Below are 17335 nucleotides of genomic sequence, written 5' to 3'. Positions count from 1 at the left end.
GGAAGGAGGGGGAGAGAGAGAGGGAGGGAGGGAGAGAGAGAGAGGGAGGGAGAGAGAGAGAGAGAGAGAGAGAGAGAGAGAGAGAGAGAGAGAGAGAGAGAGAGAGAGAGAGAGAGAATGCCAGTCATTGGGCCCGGAGCAATAGCACAGTAGGTAGGATGTTTGGCCAACCTGGGCTTGATCTCTGGCATCCCATATGGTCCTCCAAGCCTGCCAGGAGTAATCCTTAAATGCTGCTGAGTATGGCCCCCAAACAAAAGGCAACAACAAAAACAAACCCCTTTCTTGTCATTTTATCCTAATTTATATCCTGTGGACATTATTTCTGTACAATATTATGCCGGTGACAACTAGTTGAGTTGCTTAAATCTTTACTAATAGAACCTAATTTTTAACTTACTACGCTATTTTTTAATATAAGCGCTGTGATTCAAAAAGTCATTCATAGTTATTCTTAGTTATTCAGACATACAATGTTCCAGCACCAATCCCATCATGAGTGTCAACCTCCCTCCACCAATGATTTAAAAAAGAGGGTTGCAGCAATCTCAGATTTGAAGTTGGCAACAAAGAAAAAGCAAAGTAAGTGGCTGTATGACCAAGCTCCAGCCAATGTGATGTTAGCAGAAGCAATGTAGTATTTCTAGGAAGGCTATTTAAGGGATATGATTCAGCTTCACCTTTTCCTTTTTGCCTTTCCTTTTTTTATTTCAAGGACAGGTGCTCCAGCACCCATCGAAGGCCATGAAGTATCCTTGAGAATCAAAGGTAAGGATAGTAAAGAAAAAATATAGAAGCCTGCTTTCTAAGATAATACAGATCTGACATGCCATTTACCACACTTGCATGTCAGATTTCTTGTATGCAAGACAAAATAAACTTTGATTCCAATATAGGCATGCCTCATTTTATTGTGCTTCCAAGATATTGCTTTTTAACAAATTGAATGTATGTGGCAAGCTTGCATCCAGCAAGTCTGTTTGCACCATTTTTCCAACAGTAGACACTCACATTGTGTTTGTTTCACATTTAATTAAGATGTATACATTGTTGGGGCCGGAGAGATAGCATGGAGGTAAGGCATTTGCCTTTCATGCAGAAGGTCATTGGTTCGAATCCCAGCATCCCATATGGTCCCCTGAGCCTGCCAGGAGTGATTTCTGAGCATGGAGCCAGGAGTAACCCCTGAGCACTGCCGGGTGCGACCAAAAAAAAAAAAATGTGTACATTGTTTACTTAGATATAATACTACTGTACTCTTAAGAGACTAATGTCTTGAAAGCATTACTTTCATATGCATTGGGAAATTTAAAAAAAAATGCAAGGGCACATCATCAAAACCTTTGCTTCATTACAGTGATTTGGAAACAAAACTATAGTATCCTTAGGTGTGTCTATACAGTTCGATAAATATTAAGTAAAAAGACAATTCTGAGTGTCAAATAACTTTGTGAAAGATAATACAGAAGTTTAACAGAACTGAAAATACAGTTCAATAAGCTAGAGGGTGTTTTGCATGCAGGAGGGCTGGGTTTGATCCCTGGCATTGTATGGGACTCAGCATAAAAAGTGACGTCCCAGCTCTGAGCTGAGACTGAGCCTTTTTCCCTGCAGCCAAAAACAGAACAAAAACAAAAACAAAACAAAGAAGTTTAATATATCAAACTGTGCAATCTCTCAGTTTTTAAGGTGCAAACAAGCAATGAGATGGGCCATAATTTACAAAGTAACTTAATCTCGAAACCTCTTTTTACTGAGTATCTCAAGATGAATGACTTGGTAGCAAACGGCAATTTTATTTACAAAGGTCTATAGTTTTGCCTTTCCAGTTAATCCAAACCTCTCATCTGCTAAAGAGCTTTTGTTGTTTCCTTTAGGGACACACCTGGCAATGCTCAAGGGTTTATTTCCATCTCTGCACTGAGGAATTACTCCTGGTGATGCTGGGGGACTACATGGGATGCCACGGATGGAACTCAGGTTGGTCACAGGCAAGGCAAGCACCCTACCAACTGTCTTATCTCTCCAGCCCCGCCTACCTACAATACAATCTCTTCAGCTTTTTTTTTTTTTTTTTTTTTTTTTTGGATTTTGGGCCACACCCGGTGACCCTCAGAGGTTACTCCTGGCTATGTGCTCAGAAATCGCTCCTGGCTTGGGGGACCAGGACCATATGGGACGCCGGGGATAGAACCGCGGTCAGTCTTAGGTCAGCCACATGCAAGGCAAACGCGCTACTGCTGAGCCACCGCTCTGGCCCCTGTCCAGCTCTTTCTTAAACAAACTTGCTGGTGTCTTATTCCACTTTAACCCCCTTGAATGAAGTACAAACTCCTTCAGGCAATGAATAAGGCATGTGTCTGGTCTTTATTATTTTTTCTAACCTACATTCTCCCTTGCATCATGAACCTTTTGACCGCTAAGACCTCAATATCTTCTCCTTAGTTTCTCCACACATACTCTGACATTTTCTAACTGCCACCTTGCCTGACATTCTACCTCTGATCCTTTAAGACCAAGCTCAGGTATCAGCTCATTCACAACCATTCATAGTTTGAGCAGTTCCTAGTATGTGTCTGATGTTGCATAAGCTCTGGAGTTATAGAGCCAAATAAACACGATCCCTGCCCTGAGGGATATAGAATCCAGTGAAGTTAGACAAGTGCTATATTAGTCAGAGTGTGCTAATGACTGAAACAGTCAACCTTCTCATTTCAGGGACTGATACTGTGACAATTGATTTCTCCTCATACCACTGTCCAGTGCAGGTAAACACAAAGGTTCTGAACTGTACTTGGTCAGGGACCTAGATCAATTCCATTGTCATTTCTTGAGGACAGGATATTTTTACAATGGGCTGGATGATGAGAAAAATAGGGCTTAGATAAACACAGAGGAAGTCTGAGGAGTTGTCCAGCAGTGGGATATATCTATTGATCACTGCTGTTCAGATTCCATTTCAGAGCTCAGTCATTTGGACCTACTTAAGATTACTAAGAAACGTAGTTTTGCTATGAACCTAAGAGGAAAAGGAAATGGTCTGATAAAATAGTTTTTTCATTGCCATGAATAAATAAAGAACAGTGAATAAGCTTACTGTCTAATGAGAAAAAAAATGAAACTCAAAACAAGTGAATATAGACAGGAAAGCAGCATGCAGCTCATTCACAGAGTTATCAGAAAATTCTAGAACTAGTGGATGCCTTCTGAGTTCATAAGGAGTGCTCTTTTGGGGCTCTTTCTTTTCTTAATTCAAAAAACAAACTTGTTTTGTTTGAGAGCCATACCTGGCAAAGCTCATAGCTTACTCCTACCTAGCTTTCTACTCAAGAATTACTCCTAGAAGAGCTTGAGTCATTGAACCTGGGTTGGCTGAGTGCAAGGTGAACATCTTACTCACTGTAGTATCCTTCCAAGCCTTTGGGGGCCCTTTATGAACACACACATACTATATGGTAAAAAAGTTATACATCACATGTACCCTCTGGGTATCAGACCTTTAGAACTGCTTAGTGTCAACCATGTCTTGTTTCAGTAGTTTCTGTGGCTGCCTTTGACTTCAGGAAGCAGATCTCTGATAGAACTTTGCTTGATGGTCCTGCTGCATGCCTTGACATTGAGTTTTAGGATATTACTCTTTAGTTTTTAGGATATTATACTAAAGCATGTATAATTAGAGTGAAATTTTAGCCAGTGGAAGAAGAGTTTGTAATTTTTCCCCCTTTCTTCCTTCCCCAGATTATTTTGAACTTATTTTATGTAGCTTCTCAGGATATGATCACTTGACTAAAAAAATGAGTTATACTTTGTAAAGGTGAAATTTCCCTTACTCTCTTTGCCTTCAGTCTGCCCTAGAGAACCAGGCACTGTATTCTGGAGAATCCAAGCTAAGAAAGAGACATGAAAAGGTACAACTAAAAGTCACTTAGCTGTCTATGTCTCCTAAAGTGCTTTCCCACAGGTCCCTGGAAATAAAAAAAAAAAATTGTCTAAGGATCAACTTGGTTCTAAAGACTTGGTTGTAAAGTTAACTTGTGAAACCCATAACACTTATGAATCAATCATTATCATTTTTTGTTTAGTGACATAACATTTACATATTTTTTAACTTCATACATGCCACTGTATGTTGTTTTGTTTTATTTTTGGGATATACCTGGCAGTGTTCAGGGTTTATTTCTGATTCTGTGCTTATTGATCACTCTTTTTTTATTTTGTTTTTTGGGTCATACCCGATAGTGCTCATTGGTTACTCCTGGTTCTGCGCTCAGAAATCACTCCTGGCAGGCTCAGGGGACCATATGGGATGCTGGGATTCAAACCGGAGTCTGTCCTGTGTTGGCCACATACAAGGCAAACGCCTTACCGCCGTGCTATCTCTCCGGCCCCTATGGATCACTCTTGACAATGCTCAGAGGATCATTTAGGGTGCTGGAGATCAAACCTGGGTTGGCTGCATGCCAGGCAGATGCCCTGCCTGCTGTACTGTCTGTCCACTATTCTACTGTCTTTACTCATACTTAATAACAGGAATTTCTGGGGATTGGACATATAACTAAAGTTAGACAGCAGCCTTATATGTGCAAGGGTCTATCCAGCTGGTGCTTCATACCACCAGCCCCCAGCAGTGCTAGGTTACTTCTGATGGTCTTGAGTACCACTGGACCATGCCTACCCCATCCAGCACTTATGGATGTGGCTCTAAAAAAAATAGGAATTGGTACCTTTCCCTTCCCTTCAGCACTCCCAAGGCTGTTTTGTATTTCTGTGACTTGGCATACACAGGCTTTTCTATCTGGAGTCCCCTTACTTCCTCCATCTCATTTCATTTTCTGTGGAAGAGAGACTTGGTTGTGCAAAGGGATGGCTGCTTGACACTTATAATTAGAGTCACCAGGTCTGTCTTTGATATAGTCCTTCTCCCAGGCTCTTTCTAGAAATGAAAGTGCCTTGATCTGAGCCCCATGAGCTAAGTCTGCGAGTTTTAGGCTCCTCGATCCAGGTGGCTGGTCCAGCCTCAGCCCCTGCAGCAGCTGGTTCAAGATGGCATGTATGTTGTCTCTGGGAAGCAGGAGAGACCATCAGCTCTGTGCCAACTAGCTTGCCAGCAGCTTCGCAGGATTGGAGAGTCTCTGAGGCCATGTCCCCCACAAATTCCCAGCTGTATCTCTTGTAGCTAAATCCCTGGAACCTAACTAGTGCTTTATAAATGTTTGTTTCAGGAAGAAAGACTTTAGGCATCCTGGTCAGGTTTATTTAGATGAGAGCAAGCATGGGCATGTGGGAAGGTGGTAGGGAGCTGCATCTGGGACAGAAGAAATTTTTTACATCTGCTAAGAACCCAAGTGGTTCTCAGCAGAGGTTGAGCCACAGGCTGAAAGCCATAGGATTATAGGGATTTTAAAGAAACTAAAAATAGTTTCTCTCAGAGGGAGAGAGAGCAGGGATCAAGGTGTTTGCTTGCCTTGCATATAGTGGACCCCATTCCTACCCCAGCCTCATATGGTACTTCAGCACCTCTAGGAATGAACACTGGGCACTGTCGAGTGTACACTTCCACAAAAAGAAACTTGACCTTTATGGTTAATTTTTTTTCTGTTAAATCATTACAGCAACCCTGATCAAGTAAAACCATGTTTATCACTTAAATAAACCCAACAAACTGCTTTGGAACCCTCAAGACACAGATCATTCCACTCTGAGGTAAGATGAGATTTTCTGCTTACAGTCCAATGTGCTTTTTTAGTGGGTGCTCAAGAAACACCAGGATGGGGTTGCAGATGGCAGCAGGTGACTGCTAAACTCGGCGGCGGGGGGGGGGGGGGGAGACAATCACGGATGCGTAGGAAGTATTCAATCAGTCAGGGCAATTTTCTCCCACCTTCCCTCCATTTATTTTCTTTATAATGTTTGTTCCCACTTGCTCCTGTGTTGTCTTTCTCTCCCCTTAGCAGGCCTCTTTCACGGGAGCATCAAGTCTTAGCCTTATTGACCCTCATCTCCCCGTCTCAGATCAATGACTGGCACTTAGTGGGCACTCAAATAATAGTTCCTAACGAACGAATTTAAAAGACTAGAGCTAAACAATGAGATGAATCTCGGCCATGCCCGGGCATGTCCTTGAGGATGCTACCACGAATGTGGGGGGAGCGAGGCCTGAACATCAACAGATTGGAGCTCGACACCTTGTGTTTCTTTTGGGGGGGGGAGGGTACGGAAACATCCCAGGCTCTGCAGGGATTAATCCTTGAGTCTGAAGACTCCTAGGGTGCGTGAGGATCTTGGGGAAGAAGCCTGTCCTGCATGGGGAGCCAGGGAGGGGAGCAGCTGGAGATGCGGAAAGCGTGGGGTTTCTTGGCTCTCGTGTCTTCCGGACCCGCAGGACCCTCTCTGCTCGCTCGCCAGACGGCGGACCTGGACTTGGAGGAGTCCCCTGCGCCGTGACAACTGCCCAGCTACCTCCTCTCGCACCCCAAGGGATGCCAGCCCCGGTGTCGCATGCAACGAGGGCTAGTCCCGCCACCTGGGAGAGAGGCCACACCACCTGCAGGCCCGGCGCCGCCTCCCAGTCCGCGCACTTCGGGTCCCCGCCCCCGGCCTGCGGTCTGCGGCGTGCGGGGGGACCCCGGCCCGGCCCCCTTGGCCCGCAGCACCCGGACGACCCGGCCCCGCCCCCGCGGCCCCGGGAGCTCTGTGGGTCCCAGGGGGCGGGGCCGCGCGGCGCGACGTCTCCGAAGCCAGGGGACGGGGCTCTAGCGGGGCGGGGCCAGGACGGAGGAGGCGGGCCATCCCCGGCGGCGGCCAATGAGCGCCGCGATCACATCCATGCAAATACGAAGCACAATGGAGCGAGCCCCATCACTCGCCGCTGCAAGCAAGCTTGAAACGGAGGGGGGCGGAGCTGCCGCCTGAGCGACGGCCGGGCTGACCAATGATCCGGTGTCTAGGTTCGGCTCCACCCAATAGCGTGGCAGAGGAGGCGGGCCCCGAGCTAGGTTAGGGTGTCCTTGCAGGGTGTCTGAGCTAAACTTCACCAAATAATAGCTGTTTGTATTTTGGCTGCTGCAGGAGCCATTTTAGGTAAGTTCTTCTCTTAACTTTTTTTTTTTTTTAATTTTCCTACCCGGCTTCGGCGAGCCAGGCCGGCCTGGTCCGCGCGTTCCCGGCCCCGCCTCAGCCCAGAAGCCGGACTGGGGTTTCCCCTGATGAATGGAGCCGGGCTGGGGGGGCGCTTGCGGCTCCGTGACCAGGCCTTGGCTGTGCCAGGGTCCGAGCTCGGGCGGGCGGGCGGAGGACGGACAGGCGGTGGCTTGAAGGCCTGAGTGCAGCCGGGTCCAGCCCCCGCCGCGCCCCCGCTCCGCTCCCGCCCAGGCCGCGCTCGCAGCTCCGGGCCGACGTCCTTGGAAGTGAGCCGCTGCGCTTCCTGGGCCGTCGTGGGTCCGGGCTGCACCGCCACCCCCATCCCCGGCCCCGGCCCGGGCCAGGAGGCGGGGCGGGGCGGGCGGGGGAAGGGTCCCCCGCACCCCCCAAGGAGGGACCCCCGCCCTCACTCCCTGCCCTTGTTTTGCGCCTTTTTTGTGCGGGGTTCGGGTGACCGCTATTCGCCCCGCCGCCCCCGCCGGGGAAGTTGCTGGGTTTGGCGTCCTGCGTCTTGTTTTGCAGGGGTGGAGGAGGGGAGAGGAGGGGAGAGGAGGGGAGGGTGGACTGGTGCCAGGTTGGCTGCTCCGGGAAGGGTTGGGGGGGGCCCCCACCCCGGCGCGTCCTCGCAGCGCGCGCCTCCTCCGCCTCCCCCTTCTTACGCACTAGCACGCACTCAACGCCCCGAAAATTGCAACCCCGGAGGTGTCCGGCAACCCCCACCGCCAAGTTTGTGCCTTATTGCATTGCATCTTGGATTTGAATAAACACAGAAAGAAGAAGCCCCTGTCCCCCTAAATTTCCTGCACTGTTGAGAACTAACGGGAGTCTGTGGATGCCCAATTTTCCAGGGAGGATAGGTCTTAGTCCAATGTGCGGCTATCAGGAAATCCCCTCGCTAGAGAGATCATTGATATTTGACTTGGTTTGCAGCTTCGGTTTTATTTGATCCAATTAAAAATACATAAGCCAGCACTTATTAGTGGACAGAAAGTATTCCTAGTTTTCGGTGATGATGGATGTGTATGAATGCAGTTGCGGCAGTGCGGGATCTTCTAAGGCAGTAGGAATTCGATTTTGAACTTGGGAGGCCCTTGTTCTCCAAATTAGGGTTGATGGATCCACCCGTAATCAGACCAAGGCTTCTAATGAATCTTTGGCATCTTCTGGGCATCTCTGGAGTTCGTGTGTGCTCTGTATATAATCAACCCCCCCCCCCCCAAAAAAAAAAAAAACCTGCTCATTTTTGGTTTATCAGATCCGGGAACAGACAACACTCATTTGAAATGTTTTGACTATTCTTATAGGATCTGCCGTATTGCCTGAGAATTCTGTTATTTCTCAAATGGTTAATAGCAACGCCGTCCCAGTAGACTCCACATTTCGTCCTATGTTTTTGGGGTTTGCTTTGTGGCCCCTGAGAAGGACCTCACTGCTGTACTCTTAAGGCTCATTGTGGGCTCTTTTTCTTACTGACATTAAGATATGGACCAGCTGATGGTGAGACACTAGTTTGATGGCAAGCCAAATTGTATGATTAGGTTGGATACATGGAGGCAATAGTTTTTGTGAACTTTGTTACTCTGGTGATAGAGAGGTTTGGGATCTATGTATAATAAAAATGATTAGGCATGAATAGTCAGTAACATGGTCTATGCCAAACACAGCAGGTAGCTTCATATAAGCCGTACATGCCTCTAACTGAAGCTTGGGAAAATGATTCAATTTGGATTTTTTTCCCCTGTCCTTGGAAAGATTTCCCAGATGATAAATTATGATGGGATTTTTAAAATTTTCCCTTGAGGAGCTGGATTAATAGCACAGCAGGTTGAGTGTTTGCCTTGCATGCAACTACCCTGTGTTTGAGACCTGTTCCACATATGGTTGGTTGCCTTAATACAAGAGCCAGGAGTAAGCCCTGAGCACCACCTGGTGTGGCTCAAAACAAAACAAAACAAAACAAAAAGCCAACCCCAAACTTTCCCCTTGATTAATGGACTATTAGGAGTTAGCCTTATTTTTGTTTTGGCTAACTTAGAGTAACCCAGACAAGATGCTGTCCTTGGTAGTTTGCTGATGGGTAGAGTCAGCCGTGGTATATATGAAATAAGAGCGTGTCCCGGTGGGCTTATCACATCTCAGGGAGTCAATGACCTTTTATTGCTGCAGTTATTTCTACCCTTTTTACTTTGAGCTCTCTCTCTTTTTTTTTTTTCTGTTGTTAACACACTGCAAAATCTTTAAATATTTAGACTTTGATCACTACTTTTAGTTTTTTGTCTTACAATTAGTTTTTCTTTTTCTTTTTCTTTTTTTCTTTTAGTAGTACAGTTACAGGGTCTCTTAACTCATCAGCTCATGACTTCAGGCAAACCACACAAGATATTGAAAGAAGTGGAAGTGAAGTAGGAGAACCAACTTTGTTGCATCTCTCAAGATCAGTGGGTTGCTTGTTTTTTCTTTTGGTGGTTTTTGATTTTCTTTCTAAAACTTCTAAATGACAAAACATTAGAAGCCAAATTCTATCTAAAGAAAAACTTGTTCTGTGTGTGTGTGTGTGTGTGTGTGTGTGTGTGTGTCTGGGGTGTGTGTGTGTGTTTTCCTTTTGTGTGTGTGTGTGTTTTTCTTTTGTGTGTGTGTGTGTCTGGGGTGTGTGTGTTTTCCTTTTGTGTGTGTGTGGTGTGTGTGTGTGTCTGGGGTGTGTGTGTTTTCCTTTTGTGTGTGTGTGTGTCTGGGGTGTGTGTGTGTGTTTTCCTTTTGTGTGTGTGTGTGTGTGTTTTCCTTTTGGGCCAAACCCAGAGATGCTCTAGGTTTAGTACTGGCTCTGTATTCAGAAATTACTCCTGGCACTCACTGCTCAGGAGACCGGTCATCTAGGGTGCCAGGGACTGAACCTGAGTCATACAAGTCTAGCATCTTACCTGCTATATGATCTCTCTGCCTCTCCTGATAAGTGATTGTTTTAAGTGGAGAGCCTGTTAGAAAGAGTAGGCCTTCGGCTGATAGAACTTGGATAGCTCTTGGATTTACTGAAGTTTCAAAGTATTTTTTCAGGTATTTTTCTTGAAAGTATGTCTTTGCCTGGCTATGTCTTTCCCTGTTCAACTATGAGATTGTGGCCCACATCATCAGTTCTGTTTGATTCTCCCTCTTTTTCCACCTTCCATGGAAGGCACTTTGTAGTGATATGATCAACTGGCATCACATATGGTCCCACACAGGTACTGAAGCCCCCCCCCCCTTTTTTTTTCTTTTTTTCTTTTTTCTTTTTGGTCACACCAGGCTGTGCTTAGGTCTTAACTCCTGACTCTCTCAGGGACCACTGATCACTCTTGATCTTGGGCTTGGGGTGTCAGAAATGAATCAATGTTCACCATGTACAAGCAAGCACTTTACCCACTATACTCTCTCTAGTCCCTTTTATTCTATTTTCATTTTTTTGTTTTTTATTGTGGTCGATGTGAATTACAATTTTTTCACAGTCTCTAGTCCCTTTGAACCCTTTTACAAAGGTGGTGAAATTTTGAGGTTTGATACCTGCAAGATCTCTGCTATGTGACAGTCGTGGTATCTGGGACAGGAGAGTATCTAAACCAACTAAGGAGACTTCAATCCTTTCTTTTCCCATATAGTATAACAAGGCTTGACAGTTTTATTTTTAATAAATATTTAGGTTTTTTTTTTTTTTTTTTTTTTTTTTTTACTTCTCTCTTTAAAGAAAATCTTTTAAGTCTAATTCAGGTGAAAAGCTGTGATTTTCATGGGACTACCTATGTTCTGTATCAGGTTCTTATATTGAAAAACTCTTTGCAATACATAAAATAATAGCAAGGGCTTAGATATCTATTCCCTAGGGAACATTTTTGTTTGCAGTAAATGTGACTTGATTGTAAGGGAAGCAGGCAGAACCAGGCAAGACCAGGATTGAATGAATTCCTGTCTAGCACTCAGCCAGGGACTGGAACTACAGAGATGAGAAAAAAAAAAGAAAAAGGAAAAGAACCCTGTTTTCATAACCACTTCAGGAGACTGAACTACAGTTCAAAGAAATGAAGTAACTTATTTAGGGCCTAACAGTTAGTAATGATAAGTCAGGATTTGAACCAGACCATTGGAACTGAAGTATATATTAATTATCTATCTATTTATTTATTTATTGATGGGTGGAGTGTTTATTTATTGATTGATTGATTGATGGGTGAAGTGTTGAGCCACACCGTCAGTGCTCAGGGGTTAGTCCTGGCTCTGCTTTCAGAAATTACTCCTGGCAGACTAGGGACCATGTGGGATGCTGGGGACAGAAACTAGGTCAGCTGCGTGCAAAGCAAATGCCCTATCTACTGTGCTCTCTCTCTGGCTCCCAAGCACATACATACTCTTTTTACCACCCACCTTCGCTAAAAATTTCTTAAAAAGCTGAAGTGTAGACTGGGTCAAAGGGCTGGAGCTCAAATTTCCAAGGGGGGGAGGATCTGTTAAGTTTTAATGGGGTGATACTAGGTTATTAACACACATTGCCTAAGACATTTTGCCTAGTTGTGTCCATTTTTTAAAAATATTTTTTAATTGTATCATTGTGAGATACACAATTAGAAAATTGTTTATGAATGAGTTAATATATACAATGTTCAATACCCTTCCCCAACAATACCTGCTTCTATGGTAGATATTTTTCTTCTCTTTCTCTTTCCCTCTCTTATTTTTCTTTCTTTTTTTTTTTTTTTTTTAGACACTGGTTTGCAATATTGTTACTGAAGGGGGCCAGCCCTCTTGGGAAAACAATATGGACATTCCTCCAAAACCTAGAAATTGAGCTTCATGGGTCACGTTTTTACTTCGAGTTAAAAGGCAATGAGGGTCCCTTCCCTGCTGCTGCCTGTGGAATGCAGGTTGGGTCTCCTAGAGCCTCTACGAGTTCAGGCAGAGCAGTACCTGGTGATGTCCATTCCAGCTATTGTGCACTCGCCCTTGTAAACATTCTTTTTTTTTTTTTTTTTTTTTTTGGTTTTTGATTTTTGGATCACACCCGGCAGCCCTCTGGAGTTACTCCTGGCTCTACACTCAGAAATCGCTTCTGGCAGGCTCTGGGGACCATATGGGATGGTGGGATTCGAACCCCCGTCCTTGTGCATGCAAGCAAATGCCTTACCTCCATGCTATGTCTCCAGCCCCAAAACGTTCTTTTCTTTAGTTCATTTTGTGGAGGTGATGATAACCTCATAAGAAATTCTGCTACTTCCATACAAGTCCTGAAGGTAGTAGTATAATAGGAGTTATTTTAAATTTCCATTCTTGCTCCCATTTCTGAACTAAATAATTTCTTAAACCCCAGAAGAAAAGCTTTATTTTTGCTGTGGTAATCTGTATTTTTAGTTGGGGGTGGGCTGGGGATGCACTTCTTTCAGTGCTGTGGGTGAGGTGGAGGCAGCAATGATTCTATCCAGTGGTGCCTGGTTACTACATGGGTTACCCTTGGCACTGTTTGGGGGCATATGGAACCCAGGGCTTTGCACATATGTACTCTAATATATGAGCCACATCCTGGCCTTCCTTATCTTTTTTTTTGGTTTGGAATAATTAATAATTTTTGGTTTTGGAATAATTATTCTTCATCCTAAATTTATTCTTTATGTTTGTCAGTGTTGAATCTTTCCTAATGTATATAACATAAAGATTTTCTATTTTGAGAATTTTTATTTTGATTTTTCTTTATATTCCTATATATATATATAGAGGAATTTTTTTCTTTTATATATTTATATTCCTATATTTATATTTATATTTCTATATTTTTCTTTATATTCCTACTGAAGTATTTAAAAATTTTAGCAAGAATAAAATTGATTTTAATTCATTAACATTTTGTTGTTGTTTTTGGGTCACACACAGCAGTGTTCAAGGCTTACTCCTGGCTCTGTGCTCAGGGATCACTTCTTGGGGGACTGTATAGGGTGCTAGGAGTGAACCTAGGTCCATATAGTGCAACGTAAGCACCCTACTCCTTTACTGTCTCTCTGGCCATCCCAGTTTTTAAAATGTAGTGCTTGGGATTGAACCCATGGTGTTCAAGACATGCATTCTCCTACGGAGTCATATCCCTAGCCCCAAAACTGATACTCCATGATGATATTGTTTGCTGTTTCTGAGGACCTTAATATTTGAAATTTTTAGGGGAATTCAGGAAATAGAAATCTTAATAACTTCAAATATAAGAATAAGTGATGGGTATATATTTTACTTCCCTAAAAAAGTAAAAGATTTTTTTCTTTATAAAAAATTCTTAACTTTTCAGTTTTAGGTTTTGTGTATTATGTGATCAAGGATTTTTTTTGGGGGGGGGATCCACACCCTGTGTCGCTCAGAAGTCACTCTGAGGGCTCTGCACTTAGAAATCATTTCTGGCAATGTCTGGGGGAACATATGGGATGCTGTAGATTGAACCTGGGTGTGCAAGACAATTACCTTACTCACTGTACTATTTCTCTGACCCTCTGGAATCCATGCTTTCACTCAAGATTGGTCAGACTCCAAGACTTCAGATTAGAATAAGGCATAACTACTGTGGTAACAAAAATCTTCGTATCTGTCTGTTTAGGTTGATAATCTGGAAGTTAGGGTCCCCCCTGGGGTCTTGACTAGTTTGTAAACTCCCCAATAATAATAATATTCAGTTTTGTTTGTGGTATATAATTATAGGAAGCCAATTTAATGCTTTTTGTGATTGTCACAGGAAACCATAATTCACTTCACCTCACACAGCCATCTCTTCCCACTCAAATGCAAACATGTTTAGGACCATTGACTAGGGTTATTCCAAAAACATTTATTTTAGTTATACAAAACCTCTTGCTTGTCAAATTGAATTCTTTGGGACTTTGGCCCTTTAGCAAGTTTTAAGTCCTGTTAGCCTGTATCTGTTGACCTAGGTTGGGGAATTACTAATTTAGCCCTTTCAGGTAAGATCCAGGCCAGTGGCATGCTAAAGTTCTCCCTTGCCTAGTAGTTATTACTAGTTGTACTATTTTATGCCTTTTCCCAGGCAGTCTGATGGGAGGGTTAAGACTAAAGGGGGAGGTGGGAGGGCAGTTGTAAGACTGTTAGAACCTGAGCCTCTCATTTCAGTCCTTCTGACTAATCAGATCTAATATTATTTTAAGTGACGTGGGATATTCTGCTTAAAGGACTCAGAAATTGGGCCCGGAGAGATAGCACAGTGGCGTTTGCCTTGCAAGCAGCTGATCCAGGACCAAAAGTGGTTGGTTCGAATCCCGGTGTCCCATATGGGCTCCCGTGCCTGCCAGGAGTTATTTCTTTTTTTATTTTTTTTTAATTTTTTAATTATCTTTATTTAAACACCATGATTACAAATATAATTGTAGTTGTATGATTACAGTCATGTAAAGAACACCTTCCTTCACCAGTGTAGGATTCCCACCACCAATTTCCCAGATCCACCTACTCCCCACCCCACCTACACCTGTACTCAAGACAGACTTTCTTTTTCCCTCATTCATTCATATTGTTATGATAGTTTTCAGTGTAGTTATTTCTCTAACTGCACTTATCACTCTATGTGGTGAGCTTCATGTCATTAGCTGCACCTACATGGGAGGATGGGGGGAAGTAAGGGTTGGGACTGAGGCAGTAAAATATTAGAAATGAGCTTTGTAGGGCAGTATCAAGGTCCCAATACAAGATGGATATTATGGATATATAGAATATATGCACACAATACTATCAATATGAAAACAAAGAGAAAAAAATTCCACTACTGTCCCAACATAAACCAGTGTTAGAACAGCCTGCCCTCCTCCCAGAGCACATTCCCATTGGTGTAGGGAGAGATAGGGGGAAAGCCTGTTGACCCCTATAGAGTCCACCTAGACTGGTGCCTAGGGAAAGACTGAAGTCTAGGGGACCAGCAAGAGCTGGTCTCCAGAATCAAGGAGGAAACAGGAAGCCAGATGTCTGCCCGCCTCCTCCCCATGCACCTTCCCCCTGGAGTACGGAGGGAGGAACCTGAGGACCACTAAGAGTCCACCTGAACCCACTTCTGGCCATCTGAGCTGGCACCCAGGGAAGGCCTAGAGCCAGGGGAAAAAGACAAGGACGTCTGGGGGCCTGCCAAGCCTCCCAGCACTCCCCAGGCTAGGGAGAAAGGCTTTGGTATGGGGCCTCCCCAAACCCCATACCTGGCAAGAGCTGGTCTCCAGAATCAAGGAGGAAACTGGAAGCCAGATGTCTGCCCGCCCTCCTCTCCGTGCACCTCCCCCCTGGAGTATGGAGGGAGGGGGGAACCTGAGGACCACTAAGAGTCCACCTGAACCCACTTCTGGCCATCTGAGCTGGCACCCAGGGAAGGCCTGGAGTCAGGGGAAAAAGACAAGGACGGCTGGGGGCCTGCCAAGCCTCCCAGCACTCCCCAGGCTAGGGAGAAAAGGCTCTGGTATGGGGCCTCTCAAAACCCCATACCTGGCAAGAGCTGGTCCAGGAGCTATTTCTGAGCAGACAGCCAGGAGTAACCCCTGAGCACGGCCGGGTGTGGCCCAAAAACCACACACACAAAAAAAAGGACTTAGAAATTTAGTGTCGACATATAAAAATACGTTTTTTTTTGTTTTGTTTTGTTTTGGTTTGGTTTGGTTTTGGGTCACACCCGGCAGCGCTCAGAAATCGCTCCTGGCAGGCTCGGGACCATATGGGATGCCGGGATTCGAACAACCGACCTTCTGCATGCAAGGCAAACGCCTTACCTCTATGCTATCTCTCCGGTTCCATAAAAATACGTTTAGAGGGCCAGAGTGAGGGTGCTGCAGTAGGGTGTTTGCCTTGCACGCGGCTGACCCAGGACGCGGTTTGATCCCCCAGTGTCCCATATGGTCCCCCAAGCCAGGAGTGATATCTGAACGCATAGCCAGAAATAACGTTACCCTGAGGATCACTGGGTGTGGTCCCCCAAAATACGTTGAGGTGATAGAAGATTTGAAAGAGATCATTAATGGTCAGCTCTAAAAAGATAATTGTAAAATGTTCTAATGTGGGCCCGGAGAGATAGCACAGTGGCGTTTGCCTTGCAAGCAGCAGATCCAGGACCAAAGGTGGTTGGTTCGAATCCCGGTGTCCCATGTGGTCCCCCGTGCCTGCCAGGAGCTATTTCTGAGCAGACAGCCAGGAGTAACCCCTGAGCACCGCCGGGTATGGCCCAACCCCCCCCCCCCAAAATGTTCTAATGTAAACTTTTCTGAATAATAATCTACTCAAAATTAATTGTAAGCTCTTCTAAACAATGGCTACTCAAAAGTTGGGACTGATAGTACAGCTTCTAGTGCTTGCCTTGCACGTGGCTGACCTGGGTTCATTACTTGGACTCCATATGGGTCCCCGATCCCCACCACGAGTGTTAACCCACTCCTCCACTCCCCCCAAAAAAGGATCCACTCACAATTATATATCTAAAGCTAGAGGATGTTAGTTACTTGTCTGCTGTGATGTGAAAACAATGTGGGAGGAAACAGTTGAATTTTTTTTTTTTTTTGTGACCATACCTGGCAATGCTCAGGAATTATTCCTGGTTTTGCACTCAGGAATTACTCCTGGCAGGCTCAGGACATCATATGGGATGCCAGGGATCTAACCTGGTTTGGCTGCATGCAAGGCAAGTGCCCTACCCACTGTACTATCACTCTGGCCTCTGAAAGTTTGTTTTTGGGCCACACTCTACTGTGCTCAGGGCTTACTTCTGGCTCTGCTTAAGTATCACTTCTGGTGGTGCTTAGGGAACATAGCAATGCAGGAAAATCAAACCTGGGTCACCTTGTGCAAGGCAGGGCCTTTACCTACTGTAATTCTGTATGGCCCTGGAGTTTTGAAAGTTTGTGTTAGACTACATTATTTACATGAAAAATCTGCTTTAGTTTTTAGTTAATTGAAAGAAATCTGTAGATAATTTTCCATAATATGACAAAATGAAAAATATAGCTTATAATTTTTGGTTTGCAGCAAGCTGAAGCAGTCAGGCAAGCAGTTAGAATGGCAATGCCAGGCTCCTTCCCTGGGAACTACTTAGTACCAGCCATGATGGAGCTTAGGATGACCATGTGTGGTGACCTTGACTGAACCTAGGTTGGCTATGTGTAGTGTGTGCGATTTACCTGTTGTACTAGCGTTCTCTCTCTCTCTCTCTCTCTCTCTCTCTCTC

At 44.7% G+C, this 17335-nt stretch overlaps 1 protein-coding gene across 3 annotated transcripts in view; it reads left to right on the top strand.

Annotated features, from left to right (window-relative positions):
* The first annotated feature begins 7003 nt into the window (after positions 1-7003).
* The window catches only part of CHD6 (chromodomain helicase DNA binding protein 6), a 238513-nt gene continuing 228181 nt past the window's right edge, over positions 7004-17335 (top strand). For all 3 annotated transcript variants that reach the window (XM_049779100.1, XM_049779101.1, XM_049779099.1), the window contains exon 1: positions 7004-7080. The gene's annotated coding sequence lies outside the window, so the exon portion shown is untranslated. The remainder of the gene's footprint in view (positions 7081-17335) is intronic.

This window comes from Suncus etruscus, chromosome 9 (assembly GCF_024139225.1).
Source record: "Suncus etruscus isolate mSunEtr1 chromosome 9, mSunEtr1.pri.cur, whole genome shotgun sequence".
NCBI classification, from domain to species: Eukaryota; Metazoa; Chordata; class Mammalia; order Eulipotyphla; family Soricidae; genus Suncus; species Suncus etruscus.
Note: the sequence above shows the minus strand (reverse complement) of the source record. Positions and strands in the feature narration are given on the sequence as shown.